At 37.0% G+C, this 20,899-nt stretch overlaps 1 protein-coding gene across 6 annotated transcripts in view; it reads right to left on the reverse strand.

Annotated features, from left to right (window-relative positions):
• Positions 1-20,899, reverse strand: part of TMEM200A (transmembrane protein 200A) — a 78,220-nt gene that overhangs the window by 42,790 nt on the left and 14,531 nt on the right. For 2 of the 6 annotated variants that reach the window (XM_011951641.1, XM_011951644.1), the window contains exon 2: positions 15,754-15,817. The exons of 1 other annotated variant lie outside the window; for it this stretch is intronic. The gene's annotated coding sequence lies outside the window, so the exon portion shown is untranslated. Of the gene's footprint in view, positions 1-5,898; positions 5,977-13,368; positions 13,644-15,699; positions 15,818-20,899 lie in introns of those variants that run through there. 3 more of the 6 variants (XM_011951645.1, XM_011951646.1, XM_011951647.1) reach the window with 3 other exon arrangements.

Here is a 20,899-nt window from a genome sequence, read left to right on the forward strand (position 1 = left end):
AAAGAAAGAAAGAAAGAAAGAAAGAAAGAAAGAAAGAAAGAAAGAAAAAGAAAGAAGAAAGAGGAGAGAGGGAGGAAGGGAGGGAGGAAGAAAGAAAGGAAGGGATCTAAAGGATCTGTAATAGGGATTAGTCTAATAATTCATGGTTCAGCTGAACAATGGAATACTATGAGGCTAATAAAAATAATAATTTACTGCTGTGAAAAGATGCCTTCCACATAGGAAGTGAAAAGGCAAGATATTAAACAACATGACACCTGAATACAGTGAGGTGGCACTCTGGGGTAAGATGGACCTCCTTGCTAGAAATACACAGAATTGCTAAATAAACTATAAAAACAAAAAGGGTTAATGCATAGCTGAGCTCTGATGATGAACAGAGACATCCCCACTCCCCATTTATTTCCAGAAATGAAGAGATACCCAAAGTCAGGATGAAAAATTTCAGCTGATGTCAAGGCATCTCAGGGAAATTTCAGACCTAGATGTAAGGTCCATCAGTTAATGACTAAATTTTGTTTATTTATTTGTTTGTCTGCTTCTGTAACAACTGTGTGGGGTCAGGTGGTGTGAGGAGAAGGCCACACAAGGCAGGGGGTTGCACTTGGAACCCTAGAATAGAGTCTGTACCCCAGACAGTCAATTATGCCAAAAAGAGGCAAGAAAACTTCAGTCAATGGCTCAGTGAAACGATGAGGAAACTTATCTTTGCCTGAAGCTCCAAGTGTGTGGCTCGGCAGAACCCAACTTAAACTCTCCATGAAGTACAAAAATCTTATGTCACAAAATTATAGGGAAGAAAACTAATCTTGGACTAATGAAATCCCTTAAAACCCAGCAGAAATAAACATGTCTATTGAAACAACCATAGTTCAGGGCTTACATATGAAAATAGTGCCAGTTAAAGATAAGCTCACAATTTAAAAAAAAAAAACATAGGAGCTAAACTGTCACTATGACAGAGTCAGGAGGTTCCCCAAACAGTAGGACTCATAATCCCAAGAACTGGAGATAATTTTAAAAAATAGGAACATGACTAAAAGAGAGCTGGGGATGTGGTGAACAGGGAACACTTCTACACTGCTGGTGGGAATGTAAACTAATACAGCCACCATGGAAAGCAGTGTGGAGATTCCTTCAAGAACTAAAAGTAGGACTACCATTTGATCCAGCAATCCCACTACTGGGTATCTACCCAGGGGAAAAGAAGTCATTATTCGAAAAAGATACTTGCACATGCATGTTTATAGCAGCACAATTCACAATTGCAAAACTGTGGAGCCAACCCAAATGCCCATCAATCAACAAGTGGATAAAGAAACTGTGAAATATATATATATATGTGTGTGTGTGTGTGTATGTATATGTGTATACATATATGTGTGTGTGTGTATGTATATATATTTGATGGAATACTACGCAGCCATAAAAAGGAATGCATTAACAGCATTTGCAATGACCTGGATGAGACTGGAAACTATTATTCTAAGTGATGTAACTCAGGAATAGAAAATCAAACATTGTATGTTCTCACTGATACGTGGGAGTTAAGCTATGAAGACACAAAGGCATAAGAATGATACAACGGACTTTGAGGACTTAGGGGGAAGAGTGGGAGGGGGCCAAGGGATAAAAGACTACAAATATGGTGCAGTGTGTATTGCTTGGGGGGTGGGTGCACCAAAATCTCACAAATCACCACTAAAGAACTTACTTATGCAACCAGTATCACCTGTACCCCAATAACTTATGGAAAAATAAAAAATAATAAATTAGAATATAAATAGGGAAAAAATAAAATAAAAAATAAAAACTAGAAAGCATAAGTAGAAAATAGTATACTATGAAAAAAGAAATGGTGTTTAAAACAGAATTTGTCGAATGAAAAATATAATAATAATTAAAAGCTCAATGGCTGATTAAGCTACAGATTAGTCACTGCTAGGGATAAAAGTGGTGTACAAAGATGCTTCTAAGGAACATGCCATGAATAAAGAATTAGAAAACATAGTAGCTAACATCAAAGGTCCAAATTGGTCTATTAAGAGTTTCTACAGGAAACAATAGAAAGGATGGGAAAGAGGCAATTCAAAGACATAGTGGTTGAAAACTTCCACAGCTGATGGAAAACATGAATTAGCAGGTTGAAGAAATATACTAGGTTCTGAAGAATTTTTTTAAATGCATACTTACAATGAAGTAAAACATTACACAAGAAAAAGAGAAAATCTTGAAAACAACCAAAAAAGGTTAAATACAAAGGAACAACAATGTGAGTGAGTTTAGACTTTCTATAAGAAATTGTAGAGTCAGAAGTTAAAGGGAGTGGGAACTTCAAGACGTTGAAGAAAAGGAACCATTAACAATACCTGCACAACCAGATAAACTATCATTGAAGTCAGAGAAAAAAATAAACATATTTTCAGACAAACTAAGATTGTGTTTACACTCATGGATCTTCAATGAAATAACTACTATGAAATAACTACTAATGGATAGTTTAGTAGAAGGAAATTGAACCACAAAAAAATGAGATATGAGAGGCAATTGGGAACTAAGACAATGGTAACCACTAAATAGCAATAAGAACTTACTATGAAAATATTATAATATCACTAGATGGTGACAGCTCTCAAAAGAAGACATACGTGAAGTCAACAAATACATACATGAAAAAATGCTCATCATCACTAATCATCAGAGAAATGCAAATCAAAACCACAATGAGATACCATCTCACACCAGTCAGAATGGCCATTACTAAAAAGTCATAAAACAACAGATGTTGGTGAGGTTGTGGATAAAAGGGAACATTTATACACTCCTGGTGGTAATGTGAATTAGTTCAGCCACTGTGGAAAGCAGTGTGGAGATTTCTCAAAGAACTTAAAACAGAACTACCATTCAATCCCGCAATCCCTCTACTGAGTATATACCCAAAGGAAAAGATATCATTGTATCAAAAAAAAGAACACATGCACTGGTATCTTCATTACAGCACTCTTCACAATAGCAAAGACATGGAATCAACCTAGATGCCCATCAGTGGTAGATTGGTAAAGAAAATGTGGTACATATACACCATGGAATACTACACAGCCAAACAAAAATTAAATAATGTCCTTTGCAATAACATGGATATAGCTGGAGGCCATTATCCTGTGAGAACTATGCAGGAATCAAAAACCAACCACATGTTCTCACTTCTAAGCAGGAGTTAAACACTAAATACACATGGACACAAATATGGGAACAACAGGCACTGGGGACTACTTGAGGGAGAAGGGTGGGAGGGAAACATGGGTTGGAAAACTATCTATCAGGTACTATGTCACTGCCTGGGTGATAAGATCATTTGTACACCAAACCTTAGCAACACGGAATTTACCCATGTTACAAACCTACAAATGAACCTAAAATAAAGGTTGAGAGAGAAAAAAAGAAACATTTATAAAGAAAAATAACTCATGTAAAAATCTAGGGATACCCACTAAAATAAAAATATTACAATATTTGTATATAATAATTATTATTAAATAATAACTATTATTGCAAAGGATATGATTATTATAAAAATGTATACCTTCCAAAGCAACAGAAGGAAACCATGAAAACCTATGAAAAGGTAATCAATGCAATAAATAAACATATAAAAAGCCTGGTGAAAAGACACACAAAACAGGATGGTGGAAATAAATCCAAATGCCTCAGTAATCATACTAAAACCACACATATTAAATTTAACAGATAAAAGCCAGACATTTTCAGATTGGATTTCAAAAAAAAACCCCACAAATTTAAAACATAAATGACACAAAGTAAAAGAATGGAAAAAGATAAATACTAGCCAAAAGAAAGCTTGTATAGCAATATTAACATACAAAATAGACTCCAAAGAGGGGGGGAAAACATTATTAAGGATGAAAAGGATTTTTACATCATGGCAAAAGGAACAATTTGCCAGTAAAATATGGTAATCTTAAATCCACATTTATCCAACAATGTGAGTTTAAAATATAGAAAGCAAAAATGGACTGAGTTACAAAAAAACTAATCCTTGTTAATGGGGATACAAATTGGTACAATCACTTTAAATTCCATATTTGCAATAATTAGTTAAGTTTAAAGCTGCCCTTAATCTATGATTCTACTTGAAACTATAAATCCTAGGAAAACTTACATGAGTAAGGAGACATGATTCCTCTGCAATATTGTTTGTAATAAGGAAAAACTAAAAACAAATTATTAATAGTTGCCATCAATAAGGGATGGATGATACAACCATGTAATCTACACAGCAGTTTAAATAATCAGTTAGAGCTACAAGTATTAATCTGATTAAATTCAAAAATATATTTAATGACAAAATGTGCAAAGAGCATGTGAACTAGGAAATCATTTATGTAAACTAAAAAATACATAAGACAATACTATAAATAATTGTAAGTACAAACATAGAAAGTAAAAGTATGAAGCAGAGGTGAAGGCTGCACAAGGTCCTACTGATTCTGAAGAGGGTGAAACATGCAATGCAGGGGGAAGAAGCCTCCTATAGTAGCTTCTGTATCCTCATTTTATTTCTTAAAAAGTATTTTTATAGTATTTTTTAATGACAAAATGTTAAATTTCACCTGGATGATGGGTACATAGGTGCCTTCTATCCTCTGTATATTTTTGTATACCTGAAATATTTCACTATTAAATATAAAAACTTACCATATTAAAAAGTATGGGTGATTTCACTTTTTAAAAATACACTAAGTATAAATATATGTGCATATATATACAATATGTGTGTGTATATAATGTATATGATTTTGATATTTTTAAAGGCTATGCTCAAAATATGGATAGATTACTGCCAATTTTTATTTACTTCTTTATATTTTTTTCCTAATTATCTGATTTTTTAAAAAAGAAAAATATTATCCTCTTAAAACCAAGGTAACAACAAGCAGAACAAATCCCCTCCTTTCCTCCTGAGATATTTTATTCTTTACAACCTTTATCTCACCAACTGAAAATATTCTTAGTTTAAAAAAAAAAAACAAAAACAGACTGGTCAGAATCCAAAATAAGTTCTGAGTCATTTTTTGAGGCTCCAATAAAAATATAAGCAAACAAAAATACATAAATAAAGAACTAGTGCAAATGGTTTTTCTTAAGTTTTTAAAAATCTCTATCATCACTAGCATTTTCAGAGTACCCATTACATGCAAGCAACTGCTGGCCCCTGGTTCATAAGCATTAGAAATACTGACATAATAGATAAAAAGTCTGAGAGTAGAGAAATTTGTGAAAGTTTTAGCTGATATTTTTAGGCAAAAAGAAAAATAAACCATATTGGCTTTGCATACAGTTTATAACTAAAGTATGTCTAAGAATGTTCTTTGAAAATGATTCCAACATCAAGTATCCCTTTTCACTATTTTCATATTTACTCCAGAGAGAAAGATGGAGCTGTTTAAATGTTAAGTTTTAGCCACGAAAGGCACTATGACAAACTGGATAGCCAAGTCCTCTTTAGAACTGCCATCACAAAATGATTGTCTTAAATGACTACAGCATTTTTACCTCAGTATTTTAAACTGCCGTTAAGTGTAACACTTGCTTTAAATTCAACGACTTTGATCCACCTTAAATTACCTTCTTGGATGCGTAACGCAATCCCATCAAGAAAGTGTGTGGGATGAGCTTGTTCTGTCATCGTTAACAAACAAAACCTTCTCCATCTGACCAGTGATCTAAAAGCAATTGTTATGAACAGAAATTTCGTTAACAATTTATTTTTTAATCACTTCCTAATATCAGCTTTAAGGAAAGCTTTTTTAAAAAAATTACTTAAATGACTACTTAAGATTCTCAACCATACTTGAAACATTTTCAGGGCTACTTTACCTCAAATTAGTTGTTTAGAATAATCATTCCCTCTGAAGAGACCATTTCTGAGATCTGTTCTTTCTTAGTATGCCTTCACAAATCTGCTATTAATGTTTCAGAAAGTTTAATAGAACAGACTGTCCAGGGCAGGCGGTTGGAGCTGCTTTTCCACAGCCTCCAAAATTACAGATTGATTTTGACACGGACTCTTCAACTAATGGTTCCATCCCACTTGGGAAAGGGAAAAACTACTGACGTGACCTCTTTTCTAGGCAACTCAGTCTAGCTAGAGGATTTATAAGCAATCCAACCAGTACGGCTGGATAGCTTGTCAGAATCTTTTGTGTGTGTGTTTCTAAGGGAAAGGGGGAGTGGAATTTTTCCCATCCTATATGCAGGAAGGAGCTATGAAGATAGGTATTGAGTAGACCTAATACATATTTCCTGAGTGTCTACTACTTTCAAAACATTGCAATGCAGTGAAAATAACACAGGACAAAGAAAGAAGACTAGGATACTGATGGAGGCTCTATCAGGAGGCTCCTGATTGGTTAGCTGGGTGGACTTGAGCAAGCCATGTAATTGTTCCTGGCCTCAATTTCCAGAGAAATAAGCAATAGACCACACGAACTTTCATATCCTTACCTTCATACAAGTTTAGGATTCTGTGATTCACTGTTCACTAAAGGGCCTTAAGACTTTTGCAAGAAGGCAAGTAAACCATGCCCACTATCCTCTGTTTACCCTGTACCATACCTTCTATTCCAGAGAGATAGCTTCTACCATCTCATGCATGCCTACTGGAAGCTCCAGAATGTAAACGCAGTCTTCAATTCAGTGCTTTGTATGTACCTTTTGACATCTTAACAAATGCATAAGGGATGCCAAAAAATAAATTAGCAAGGGTTTTGTCAGCCAGACGTGAAGAGAAGAGGATAATCTTTGCCAAAAAATGTCCTCCCACATATACAGAAACTGGTAATTGGAAGTAAGAGGAATCCCCCACCTCCCCAGAGCAGACTGTGCAGAGGCGGGCGCCCCTGCCAATATTCGAGCCTCTGCCAAAAGCAGAAGCAGCGTGGGGAGAGAAGAAAGCTCTGCCACCCCTGCCACTCTGAGTATTTACGGGGATGCGTTCCAGCTTCCAACAGAAACCTGCTGGCAGAGGTAAGTATTCCCTTCTGTGGGTGCGGAAGGGAATTTCAATATGACGGTTGTGAAACAGTAAAAATCACGTCAAGCCTTGATAAAGGTTCTTTTTTGCATAGCAGCTCAGCATTTCTCTTTAAGCAGTCTCAGACTTACAGACTCTAGGCTGGGTTCAGGAGAAGGATGTTGACTCCCTCAAAACAGAACAATCAAGATCCAAATCTTCTGATGTTGGTATAAGGTTTTGAGAAATGGACAAATATCGACTTCAAACCCTAACAATGAAATCCTAAGTACAGTTTATTGAATCACTAAATACAACCAGGGATGTGATTCATTGCTATTTCACCTCAACAGCAAAGCAGTGTAAAATAATGGGAACAGAAACTCATTCATTATTCCAATCAAAGAGGCATATGTGATATTCAATCTGTAGGATCAAGACAGGAAGAGAACTCCTTACTCAAAGGGTGGGATGAGATTTCAATAAATAAACCATGGTTAAAGATGTTTCAAATGTAATTTTAAAGATGATTTGGAAAATGCAGCAACTGTTTCCTGGACCAAAGAGAATAACATGGTTGCTTTGAAGAAATCATGGCATAAAATGGTTAGTGATGTTACTAAATGGTGTTTTGGTCATCTCTACAGTGCTGAGAAAACTGTACACCATTTCCCTGTTTTACATAATGGGCCTGGAAAATAATCTTGAAAAAAGAACTCTTGAGACTATTGTTTTTTGCAGCAAACTAATCTACAAATTATGCTTACATAGAAAATGACAAAACACTATCACCATTGATGGCTGAAGCAACGTGATCCCAACCCATTCAGACCCCTTGAACATGATCTTTGCTCAGGCTCACATGTGAAGCCGTGTTGACACTGGAGTACTTAAGACTGATGTAACACATCTGCCCATTGCACACCCACCTCTGATATTTTAACTGGTCATTTCTGGCCCATTAATGATGTGACAATATTTGTTGAAAAATTACTTCATTTCTACTGCCATAACACTAGGTATATATTTTTAAATAGCACTCTATTGTTAGAATCAATATTTTTTTCTCTTCTGGTATTTCTACCTTACAAGATCAAATTCCTTAATATTAGGGACAATTAAAGAAGACAGCATGACTTAATACCCAGATCCCTTGGTCTTCCTCTCTCTACTACCTATTTCCGATTGACTTACTCAGCTAAGACCTCGGACAAGATCCCAGCTTTTAGCTTCTCTTTGGGTATCTACTGATCTCTCTGTTCTATCCAACAGAGATGCCTGCATGGTTTCTTCATTCATAATTTGGCTGGTTAATTCCATCAATGAATTCTTAAACAATTTTGCTTCTATGATTTTGTAAGTCTATACTGTCTGATTCAATCTTATGGAATCCTAGCTGTATTCAACTACAAATAGTTATTAAACACCTACTACATGTCAAGAAATGTGCTACTCACTGTAAAAACCAAAATAAATGAGGAACCAAAATGAATGAGATGTCAAAAACTCACAATTTAGTGAGGGAAATAAATCAAGAAACACAAGTTATGCATGGTAAGTGCTAGAAAGTACAGGTGCACAAAGTGTTATTGTGGTAAGAAGACAGGAACAAAGTATAGCAGTGATCTCAGGGAAGGGTGCTTAGGTGTTGCTTCTAAGATGAAGAAATGCTTGCGCTGTATCTTAAAAATGAGTACATGTTAGCTCAACAAAGAAAAGAGAAGAAAAACAGGAGGGAACAGCTAACACAAAGGCATAGATTGGGATTTGAGTTACTAGGTGATGGGAGACACTAAAAAATGTATCTCTGTCCAGGCATCAAGAAAATGGACAGATAGACTGACAGTGAAACTGGAAGTGGAAAGGCTTGTTAAGAGGCTACTGCTGTAATGATTTGGGCAAGAAAGGTTCAAGGCCTGCACTGAAGCCATTGCAGTGGAAATGAAATGGGTAAGAATGAACTGTGCATAGTGCACTGAAATGGGAGGCAGGATAAAGAAAATGTAGAAACTTGTTGGGTGGAAACAGGGAAACAGGGAGGGCAAAAGTAAGAAATGACTCTCAAGTATTTGGTTAAAGCTTGTTTTAAGATAATAATATCTACTTTTATTAAACAGGCTATGCATTGTTTTCTAGGTGATTTATATGCATTATCTCATTAAGTAATTTACATGCATCACCTAATTTGATCTTCACAATAACACTGGAAGATCAGTATCAATTTGACAGATAAGGAAAATGAGACAGAGGGTAGGTAATCTGTACAAGGTCACTGGGTTATTAAAGAGCAAAGCAAGATTCTCGCTCCAGAACCCGAACACCATTCCCTGGGATAAAGAATTTTGAAGGAGGTTTAAAAGAAGTGAAATAAGATGGTGAGTTTAGTTTTATGCATACTGGGTTTCTGTTTCTGCAGCTTGTGAAATATACAAGAGGAGACTTCTAGTAAAACTATGAGCTAACAGGTAGGTTCTAAGCTAGAGATAATATATTTGAGGATCTTCAGGTTATTTGTTGGAGCCTGGGTATGAGAATTGCTACAGAGTTTAAGAGAGAGGGAGAGAGAGAGAGAGAGAAAGATGCCTTGAATTTCTGCCTGGCCCTTAAAGTCTAACGTCTCAGGTATCCAATCCCAGATTACCCTTTTCTTTGAGTGAACACATTGTCTAATTATATCAATGATGGGGCATGGGCAAGGGAAATATCTGAGAAAGTGGTAGCATTAATGGTTTCCGGAAAGAAATCTGAGGTTATGGTGAGTCCTTGCCCTTTTGGTCCAGAAGAAAATAAAAATCCACTGCATATAATGAACCAACATAGGTATTATAACTGATAACTAAATATTTCTTAAACCGTTTTGTCTTTCCACATTTATTGCACTTCTATGGGTGTCCAAGCTGTGGCACCAGAGAAAGACATCACACTACCCTCTAGGGGCTGGCAGTCTGGTGAGAAGGGGCACAGGTAAACTGATATTGACATCACAAAGCAGTGACTGCTGTATGTATGTAGTGGTTCTCATTCTGAGGCATTTTTGTCCCCCAGAGGACACTAGGCAATATCTGGAAACATTTTTTTGCTACAACTTGGGGTAGAGCACTACTAGCACATAGTAGGTAGAGGTTACAGATGGAGCTAAACACCCTACAATGCATAAAAGTTATTCAGTCCAAATTATCAATAGTGTAGAGGCTGAGAAACCCTATTGTGATAAAAGTGAGCTGACAGAGAGCAGAGCAGTGAACAAAAACCCAAAGGTGCCTGGGAGATTCAAAGCAGCCTCACCAACATGGAAGCTGACTTTAGAAGGAGCAATTTGCCAAGCTAATGTTTCAATACCTGATTCTAGCAGATATCTCCTCCTCGCTTTGCAGTATTTGCTTTTCATAGTCTCACTCCATTACAGTACCAAGTAAGAAATACTATTATATGCAACACATTCCCCTCCATGCTATGAAGGAGAAATATTCATGAAAAATATAGGATTTGTACCTTTAAGGGTATAAAGAATACTCAGGTTTGTCAAGCTTTTTAACATACTTTATCATTTAATCCTCAGCAGTCCTGTCAAATAGGCAGTACTAGTTTCACTCTGTAAAGTCAGAAAGAGCTCACTGAGATTAAATGACATACTGTAGCCCACATAGGGCTGCTCTGATACACAATGTGTGTTACATTCAGATGATATGGTAAAAAGCCGTGGTCATTTCACCAAAACACAACACATTTGCATTTGCTCTACAGCTACGGTTACACAACTTTAGAATGCTTCTTGGTTAAAACTGTAATAGATGACACAGAGGTATAATGAGATCTTATTTCTCCAACATTCAAACCACTGAGATTAATTAAACAAAACTGTATGACTTATAATCATATTTATCAGATCCTGAGATTCAGTAAATGAAAAAACAGTTAAATTATATTCAAAAATAATTTGGGGGTTGTTGCGCATTTCATTTTTTATACATTTTGTTTTTGAAAATTGATAAACTTTTACAGAAATTCATGGTTAAACAGAACATCTCAGAAACCAAAACACATTTCTGGCCATTCTTGACAAGAACTTGTAAGCAAAATAACTTTTATTAGTGAGTCTTAGGTATCAATGTGAGCAATTTTTACATGGCTAATTACTCTCATAAAGTAAAACATATTAACAAAGAACTGGATGGGGATCCTCGAACTTTAACAATGGAAGCCCATGTAATAAAATGAACCCAGGGAATCTCAAACTGAGTCCCTGAATTAGCACAACTGGCCTGGAAGTTTTACTGAGTACTTTTGAAATTTCTGAGAAAATCTGAAGTTCTGTAGATCTCTCTGAACCCACAGATGCTGTTGAAATCTGGCCTGTGATATTATGTATCTAAAATTAATAATTTCTCAAAATTCTAACAAACTATATTATTGCTTCCTTCGATACAAAATATTTTGGTAGAGGGTCCTAGGATACATATTAACTTTATCACTTTCAAGCTCATAACCTCTTTTTTCTCTCAAATTGTTCCTTACATAGGATATAGAGTTGTGAGTTGAGGGAAGAAGGGACACAGTGTCAAAATCTATACTGGACTTTCTGGTCAGTGCACTACAAGAGAGAGTGCCCAGGACTGGAAATCAAGAGAGCCCATAACTGCTTCTGCTTCCACTCATATCTTGTTGTGTGACTGGGTAAAAGCTGTGTCATTTCACCAAAAACATTTAGTATTTTTATCAATACTAAATCTTCATTTGCTCATCTGTAAAATCAGGGGACTATATTATAAGATCTTCTAGTCTATCCAAATCTAACCATCTATAGTTTGAATCTAAAACTGTATTTTACAGTTCTACTTTGTTGAGAGTCAAAGACAATATCTTTGACTTATCTAAAGATAATGGAGCTAGACCGTAGTGCTACTTTCATATTATATTTATTTTATATTTTCTATAAAATTCATTTTATCTTATACTTATTCAAGAAATCATTGTTCAAAACATGATTTAGGTTTTGTAAATAATTTCTCCTAAATGTACTAATTGGTGTTAAAATTACTGCCACTTGCTGATGTGCCAAATGTCATGAGTTAGGGGATTTTATAAACACACTTTTCTGCAGTGGTTGATGCAATTCCCACAAACTGGGGGAATGATACTTTCTATAAGGATATTCTAATGTTTTATTTTTTCATTCTTGTCAAGTTTAGTATTTACATTTGAGTAATGCACTAGACTTGCTGTAAAAATAATCTACATATTTACAAATATAAAAATGAATAGCCATCATTTCTGATAACAAGATTGAGAAATATGATTATCTACTTATGCCACTCAGCAAAAGAACCAATCATCTTATTAGAAATAGAAAAAAATAAGGATATATAAATTTAGATTATGAAGTAGTATGCATGAATGAAAGCATGTACAAGCAAGAATCCACATTTAACATCTACACAAACAGAACTTATCTAAGCAGTGAATTGTCACACCCTGAGGTTACGCCTCATGTTCCTTATTGAGGACAGATATAACACCTCTCTTGATAATTCATTCCAGGGGGTTATCAATTTGGGAAACATCCACATCGCTAATGTCCTAATGTTGTAGTTTATTTCCTTTTTAACTGGTTATTCACTAGTAGATATCTGAGTTCTACAGCATCTGAAAGCCACTGTTATAAGCCTTCTTTTCTCCAGAATAATCCTAGTTCCTTTCACATTTTCCAACTTCTTAATCAAGCCTTATTGCTTGCCTAGAACTTCAACTCCTTCACTTCCTTCTTTTTGGTTAACTACTAAAACCGACACAGGAATCTCCAAGGGATCTCCACTAGTGCAGAGTATAATAAACTTACTAAGCTTTAAACTGTTATTCTCCCCTTTCCTAAGCGGCATTTGCCATGCTACCTTTGACTCCCAGACAGTTCATCATGAAAACGTCCACCTGGGAAAGGAAAATTATTTCGAGAATCAGAAACTAACCATAAATCAATTCCCTAAGACTTAGGAATACCTACCCTTACACTTCTATATTCTTTTCTACCTTCAAAAAGGCAAACAGGATTCTAAAAGCTTTTTAAGAGAAAAGACACCAGAAATTGGATAGGGCTCTAAACCACTCTAGTAAGAAATTTTAAACCTAAATATTCTCAAGTCTAGTTGCCAAAGAGCCTCATGCATAACTGTTTTGGGGAAACATAATTACGAGTATGGAAACTAAGTCACAATTTCAATCTAGAATTCCCTTAGCATATTTGAGTTCTGTTGGCTTAAGCAAATGCAAACAAGACTTAAGAAGCCATGTGGCCAAGTCCACAGGATGTCATTCAAACAGAAAAGAAAAGGGCTGTTTACTCTTTCAAGAACTCTATCCAGGCTGGGCGCAGTGACTCATGCCTGTAATCCCAGTACTTTAGGGGGCCGAGGCAGGTGGATCACCTGAGGTCAAGAGTTTGAGACCAGCCTGGCCAACTTGGTGAAACTCCATCTCAACTAAAAATACAAAAATCAGCCGGACATGATGGAGGGTGCCTGTAATCCCAGTTACTTGGGAGGCTGAGGTGGGAGAATCACTTGAACCTAGGAGGCGGAGGTTGCAGTGAGCCAAGATCATGCCATTGCACTCCAGCCTGGGTGACAGAGCGAAAGTCTGTCTAAAGAAATGAAAACAAACAAACAAACAAAGCAAAACAAAAAAACCGAAAGCAACTCTACCCAAATAAAAATATCCATTCTGCTACAAAGGAATTATGGGAGATTTTGCAGTAGCCTTTAATGCTGTTATATTATTTTTACTATAAACATAGGTAAAAAACATTCTTTCCGTTTAGGCATCTCAGTGTCTTGTACTACCACCTTCATATAAGAAACACATATTGCCACCAAATGATAGAATTAGAAAGAATCTTAAAGGTCAAGTCCTCTTAGCCTTGATAATTAAAGGCCCTCTTCTGCCCACTCACTTCAATAGCATTAAAGGATTATTGATGAATGAACTGTGTGACCGCCTCCACCACAGCTGCAAGGTTTCAGGTTTAGAAATAGGTTCTCCATGAAAGAGTGCCTGGGAGTACTGCAGGAGTGCCTTATAAAAAGATCTGGCTTCTAAATGATGCTGGCAAAGAAAAAGGAATACACCTTTGAGCACAGTTTTAAAGTAACAGTATGTTAATGCAAGGCAAATTTGATTTATTTGAAAATGCCCCCAAGTTCCTAACTGTTGAGAAGACATTCTTACTATTCCTTGGGGGTTTTTTGGTTTGTTTGCTGGAATTTTTTGATGAAAACAGAATCTCAATGCTAATCACCCAGAGTATCTTTTAAACATCCATGGTTTCCTTTCTGCACTAGAAGTTGATGTTTGAAGGGGGTAAGGATTGGAACAATTTTGCATCCATGAGGAAGGAAAAACCAGACATCTAAGATGAAGAGGGTAGAGCTTTCCTAATCTCTTCCCTAGATTCTCTCTAGTGGTCTAAAAAGATAATCAATTTCAATTCCCACCTGCCAGTCTTTGGCTGACAATAACATAGTTTCCTTTAGTGACTCTAAGAGTAGCTTATAAAAGGTGCATCTTTAGAGCAATCACAGTTTGCTCTGACAAGCAGAATTTTGGTCCACAGCAGTTTTCAGCCCTGTTCTAAGCAAACTCAGTGGCTACCCCTTTTAGCAAAGAAGACTTTGAAACACTCAAGCGCTGCACACAGAAAACACTCCTACGTATCCCAACCCTTCCTCTGAGCATCGGTGAATGAGATTGGTCCCTGTTCAAGCTACTGGATTTACTGTATTGGAGATCATTTATCTTAGATGTATGGGGCTGGGATTACTCAGGGAATGAAAACCAAAAAGCTCTCTCAATACAATAGATCATTTTCTCCCAAAACTGAATGTTAGTTGTTTTATAAACCAAGTTACACACCTAGATACATACACACAGTAAAAGAAAGAATAGAGAAAAATCCTAGATAATTCAAGTTTAAGAGTCCCCTTACGAACATACAAAACAATTTTCTTCAGGATATCAACATTATTTCAGAAACATGGGATTTTCTTCTTCAACTAAAGGACAATTTTCTCAACTGTTCATTTTGCATTTCAAGGCACCTTTTGCCAAAGGGCAAAAGGTGATCCCTAAAAATTCATCTGCAAATTATTTCTGTAGTTTATGTAAAATAATGTGAGATTACATAGCATCATGAAATGGTTAATGCTCAGACTCTTAGAGAAGGTTTTCAAAAAGAAAAACAGCATGAAAGATTTATAGGTTACAAGGTTATAAACCTCCTTTTATTCCAAGCAGAACAAATATAATTTTGAAATTACAGAAGAGCAAAGAAAATTATTTTTTTCTGTAGACAATGAGCTCCTAACTAAGGGCCTTTTCTCTTGGGGATTTGTGTGGAGAGAAAAGAACGAGAGGAATGAGGAGCAGTCTTGCTAAAACAGCCTACTCTATAAAATGACCTATACAATTATTTTTACAGTGAGTGTTTCACCAGAGCAGAGACCTATCTCTATCTCAGTTTAAAAGTGCTTATTGAAAGGAACTTTGAAATGTCCAAATAAGACATCTGGTTTATTTAACCAAGCTAAGGAAAGAATTGCCTGACAAAGTCCCACCAATAAACTTTGTTAGCTCACTGGAAGAATAAACCCATTACAAAAATCATCATAAAAAGTCACCATCCAGGTGATCAGTCTCCCAGCTCCCTGACGTCATTCCCTGCTGTCGCTCACCTCCAGAGCCAGGTGTCCCAGGAAAGCCCTGGCTCTCTTCAGTCCTTTTCAGTGGCTTGGTGTGCTAAGAAATTAAGAATTTTTATTGTGTGAACTCCATAAGTGACAATGTCGCAAATTTACATGCATGAAGCATGTCAACAAGCCAAATCCTCTTTCTACTTTTTTCTGTCTGACTACTTTCTTCCACATTTATATCCAAAAAAATATATTAGAAATGACTGAATGGTCATGTGTTTCTTTCTGCCACCGGATGAGATGCTATGATAGAGATAAATCCATTTGCAAAAAGATAATAAATAAATGTACTCCAAATGTAAATTTTTGTGTATTAGAAGAAAAGCAAAAAACAATCCCAAACTGTCTAACATCCTCAAACTTCTAAAGAAAATGAAAAAAAAAATTCTTTCAGAAAATTTTATAGGAGAGTTATCTACCCATTGACCAGTTCACTGTAATGTGATTTGACCATTGCTTCAAAGGTTAAGCTTGATAGAAAATACAAAATATCTAATGACACATATCGGAAACATGCTATGCCTTTCTGAATCAAGGAAACTTCAAAGGAAAGTTTCAAGTGTCACAAGAATTAACATTTCTTTTTTTATTAATTAAAAACAATAATTTTCTGGCCAGGTAAGATGGATCACGCCTATAATTCCAGAACTTTGGGAGGCCAAGGTAGGAGGATCACTTGAGGTCAGGAGTTCAGGACCAGCCTTGGCAACACAGCAAGACCCTATCTCTACAAAACATTAAAAAATTCACCGGGTGTGATGGCATACACCTGTAGTCTCAGCTACTCGGGAGGGTGAGGCAGCAGGATTACTTGAGCACAGGTGTTGGAGGGTACAGTGAGCTATGATCATGCCACTACTTTCTGGCCTGGGTGACAGAGTAAAAACCTTTAAATAAATAAATAAAACAAAAATAAAAATACAGGTAACAGAGCATTATACAGCCTTTAGAAAGGCATGTTTACAAAAATTTCAGTAACATGATAAATGCTTATAATAAACTACCAAAAAGCATTCACAAATGGTAAGCTTATTTCTTATAAAAGACTAAAACAACTTACAATGTTGAGAAAGTACTTAACAAGTGATTTCTTCTTTTCTCTTTTTCTTTTCTTTTTTTTTCCTTTGAGACAGAGTCTCACTTTGTCACCCAGGCTGGAGTGCAGTGGTGGCATCTCAGCTTACTACAACCTCCATTTCCCGGGTTCAGGCGAATTCTCATGCCTTAGCCACCCAAGTAGTTGAGACCACAGGTGTGTGCCACCACACCTGGCTAATTTTTCACATTTTTAGTAAAGATGGGGTTTCACCATGTTGGCCAGGCTGGTCTCAAACTTCTGACCTCAAGGGATCCCCCTGTCTCGGCCTCCCAAAGTGCTGGGATTATAGGTGTGAGCCACCACTCTCAGCCTCTTCTTTTCTCATATAAGTTGAATAAATTATTCCCACAAAGTTCTTTGGGTCCCATGGCCTCCAAAGTTTTAATACTTGTCAGAATTATTCAAAAAATTTTAAAAAGGAAAAAATAATCTTTTGTACTCATAATGAAGGCAGTATTCAACATGTCTTGATACTCATTTTTACCTCGATGCCAACCACCTGTGATTTGTTAAAACACTGAAAATTAAAAGGAAACTAAAAATACTTACTAGCTTTCTAAATCACAACAGCTCATAATCTATTGATCAGTATTTTCAGAGACCCAGAAAGCTATGTCTGGATACACAGCTGAGTGAAGATGGCTATGGGAAGCAGATTATTTGCCATCTCCAGGCATTCAAGTGTCCAAACTTCAATTTTATTAAGACGGCATCATGAATGTTTCAAAACATCAAAGTGAATAAGGCCAAGAATGGGAGCAGACTATCCCCTGTCATGAATACTCCCCATGTGGCTGCTGTGGAATGCCGGCATGCTGGAACTTGCTGCTCACCTCACAGTGTCTCATTCTCTCCAGGATGGCATTGCTGACTTCCCAGCAATCGGGAAAGAAAAATTCCAAGCCTAGGGTGGCTCTTTTTCTGAGCTGGTTATTGCCCTTAGTTTGATACGACGTGTTCCTCAGTTGAGTGTCACTGTCTTGCCCAATGCCACAGACAACTAATGAATCCCATGGAGCTGCTGTCTTAATTCAATAGAATGTGACAAATTTAATAATGTCTGAGCAAATAGATACGGGCCATAAGGAGGAGTCACAAACACAGTGTGACTTCATGCCTGGCCTCAAGGAACTCACACGGTTCCTTGGGTGAGATGCTTTGCTTCCTGATCTAGAGTCACTAGGAAGGCCCAAGCAGGTGCCTCGAGGAACCTGGTCACAGGCAAATGACTTTACACATAACACAAATGTTCCTGCTTTGTGCCACTACCTTGCCCATTCCCCAAGAAGATGGAAGGATAAGTTCTTGAAGGCCAGAGGAAGGGGGATACTTTTAGTGGGGCTGCAGTCATTATCCTGAATCCATACACTAGTCCCCAAAAATCAAGCACTCGATTCTCCATCAACAGAGCTGAAATGGGCTCTAATTTCTGGTAACATTGCCAGTGGTAAAATCTTGGGAAAAAAAGTCATTCATGTTCCACGCTCCACTCAACTCTTTTTGTTGTCCTGAAGACATTAGGTCCACTTCTACTACTTATAGCCGTGGGTTTAGGATAGAGACAGAAGATAGACCAGTCACTATCATTTCATACAAGCTCATCTGATGGCATGAGCAAAGCACCCTGAAAGCGCTGGAAGGTGCAACCAACTCTCCTGAGACAGGCCGGAGAAGACTCCATGAAAGAGGTGCACTAATTCAAGGTAGGTCTAGAAGAATGAAAAATGCCTCCCCAGCAAGGACTTCCCATCCAGGCAGAGCTAACAGCTGTTTCATGTAGAGCATGCATGCATGCAGGGCAAGTGCATCCAGGTGAGAGGGAATGGAGAGAGGCGAGTGCGAGCCAAAAGGGAAGGGAACAACACTGGGCAGTGTCCACTTTGTGCCACATACTGCGCCAGATCTTCACTTACATGACCTTTCATACTGCCCCCCCACCAACCTCCTAAGATGGCCATACTGCCCTACACTAAACTGGGGCTCTGCAAGGTGAAGTAATTTGCCCAAGGTTTCATAGCTCTTATGTAGTAATGCTCTAATCCTCCTGTGATTTTCAGATTATCCTTGGCAATGGGATTCTTTCTTCCAAACAAAGTCTCAAGTGAATCATAAATAGCCCAGATCATAAAAGGTTCACTATATATATCTTTAAAACTATCTTTGAAGGAGAGCCACTTCAGGAAGGCAGCCAGATGGCAGTGTGTTCTGGAGTGAACGGAAGAGGAAGCCACAGATCAGAGAAGCTGCAGACATGTCGGCTTACCAGACTTTCAAATGTTAACCTTCAGTCAGCAATTTCTCAAATTCTACTAGATAAACTATGGACCTAAAGGGTAAAAACCAAATAAACCTTTCTGGTTCCTAGACTTGAATTTTAAAATGACACTGTCTTTCCATAAACTTTTAATTTGCACATCTCAACAACAACAAAAAGGTAGCCTCTCATTGTCCAGGTAGAATATCATCCTGTCTGTATGGCATAGCACGAGGCAGTTTTGAGACCGCCCTCAATGTTCTGCGGTTGTCACAGAAACATGGTGGACGTTCTCTGATCACTGAACTGGGAGGAAAATTATTAGAGTCTCTGGCACTGTAATCCGAGCCTGATACTTGTTCTTCTGCAACTTCTCAACTGATGTATGTGTCCAAGGGAAAGTCAACTTCCACAAATATAAACATCCTCTCTCATCAGGAAAACAGCGCCACTTCCCTCACGGGCCATCTTTAGAGATGGTTCACCAAAAGGCACAGATTTGAAAAAAACAAAACTATATTTTTTTGGTTAGGGGCAGGCAAGAGGATGGATCATCAAATAGAGCCAGCAATATCTAGCACTGCTTCTTATGACACATTGCTGATGAAGGTCATCCATAACTGACAGACACTTATGCCAGGACAGATAGGACCACTGAGAAGTTCCCCTTCTAAGCATTCAAATAAGAAGAGAAAGGCGCCAAAGGATTGATTGGAGGCTTCTTATTAAACAGGAGACCCTGAATGGCACTGTACTAACTCCCAGATGACTCAAAGTCTAGGAGAGTTTTCACCTTATACTTCTAAGTCATAACTTAAGAGAGTACTATGGGTATATTAAGCATTGTTAGGTGCTTTGATAACTTCATTTTAAAATTTACTTCTGAAACTTAATTTTTATTTTTTTAGAGACAGGGTCTCGTTCTGTTTCCCTGGCTGGAGTGCAGTGGCATGACCACAGCTTTCTGCAGCCTCGAATTCCTGGGCTCAAACATTCCTCCTGCCCTGGCCTCCCAAAGTGCTGGGATTACAGGCATGAGCCATCATACCCAGGCTTAATTTTTGAATAGTGTAAAAATTGTAAAAAATGAAAAGACTATGTTGGTAGATTAGAGAAACATAAAACAAATGTAGTTAATCACCTTAGGACAATGCTCACACAAGGCTGATTTTGAATTTTTTCATATTCATTTCATGTACTACCAGTGACTCTCTACTATGTATTTCATTTTGTAGGGAAATAAGAACAAGGATGTGATGTTCCCTTAGGGTCCACCATCACATACACAATGGGCCAAGATAAGCTCCCAAATGGGAAGGCTAAATGAAACCTCCAATAAAAGTTATCTTTTCTCGTCAATTTTAATGAGCTAAAATGCATTCATAATAAAAGCCAGGGTAGCCCTCAGAGTCTTCTGATAGCTATTCAATCACTTCTTTTCTAAATTTTATACTTTCCTTATAGTGTCCTGGCAAATAGCTTAAACTTCTATTTGTGGCTTTAAAAACATCTATAACAAAAATAATATATCACCTAGTAGTAAGCCTGCAGATGCTTTAAAAAGTATAACGGCCTACTAAACTGGAAGGCAGCAATGGAGTTGACAGTAAGAATATATTAGTCATCAGCATGATCATGAAATTGACCTTCAGACGCACTATTCTATCATTATTTTATTGTGAAGGTGTGACTATGTCTATCCTGTTCTAACAGTATCAACAACTATGACATGAAATTCAAAAAAAAAAAAAAAAAAAGATTTTCAGTAACTTGTA

Source organism: Colobus angolensis, unplaced genomic scaffold, assembly GCF_000951035.1.
Source record: "Colobus angolensis palliatus isolate OR3802 unplaced genomic scaffold, Cang.pa_1.0 Scaffold322, whole genome shotgun sequence".
NCBI classification, from domain to species: domain Eukaryota; kingdom Metazoa; phylum Chordata; class Mammalia; order Primates; family Cercopithecidae; genus Colobus; species Colobus angolensis.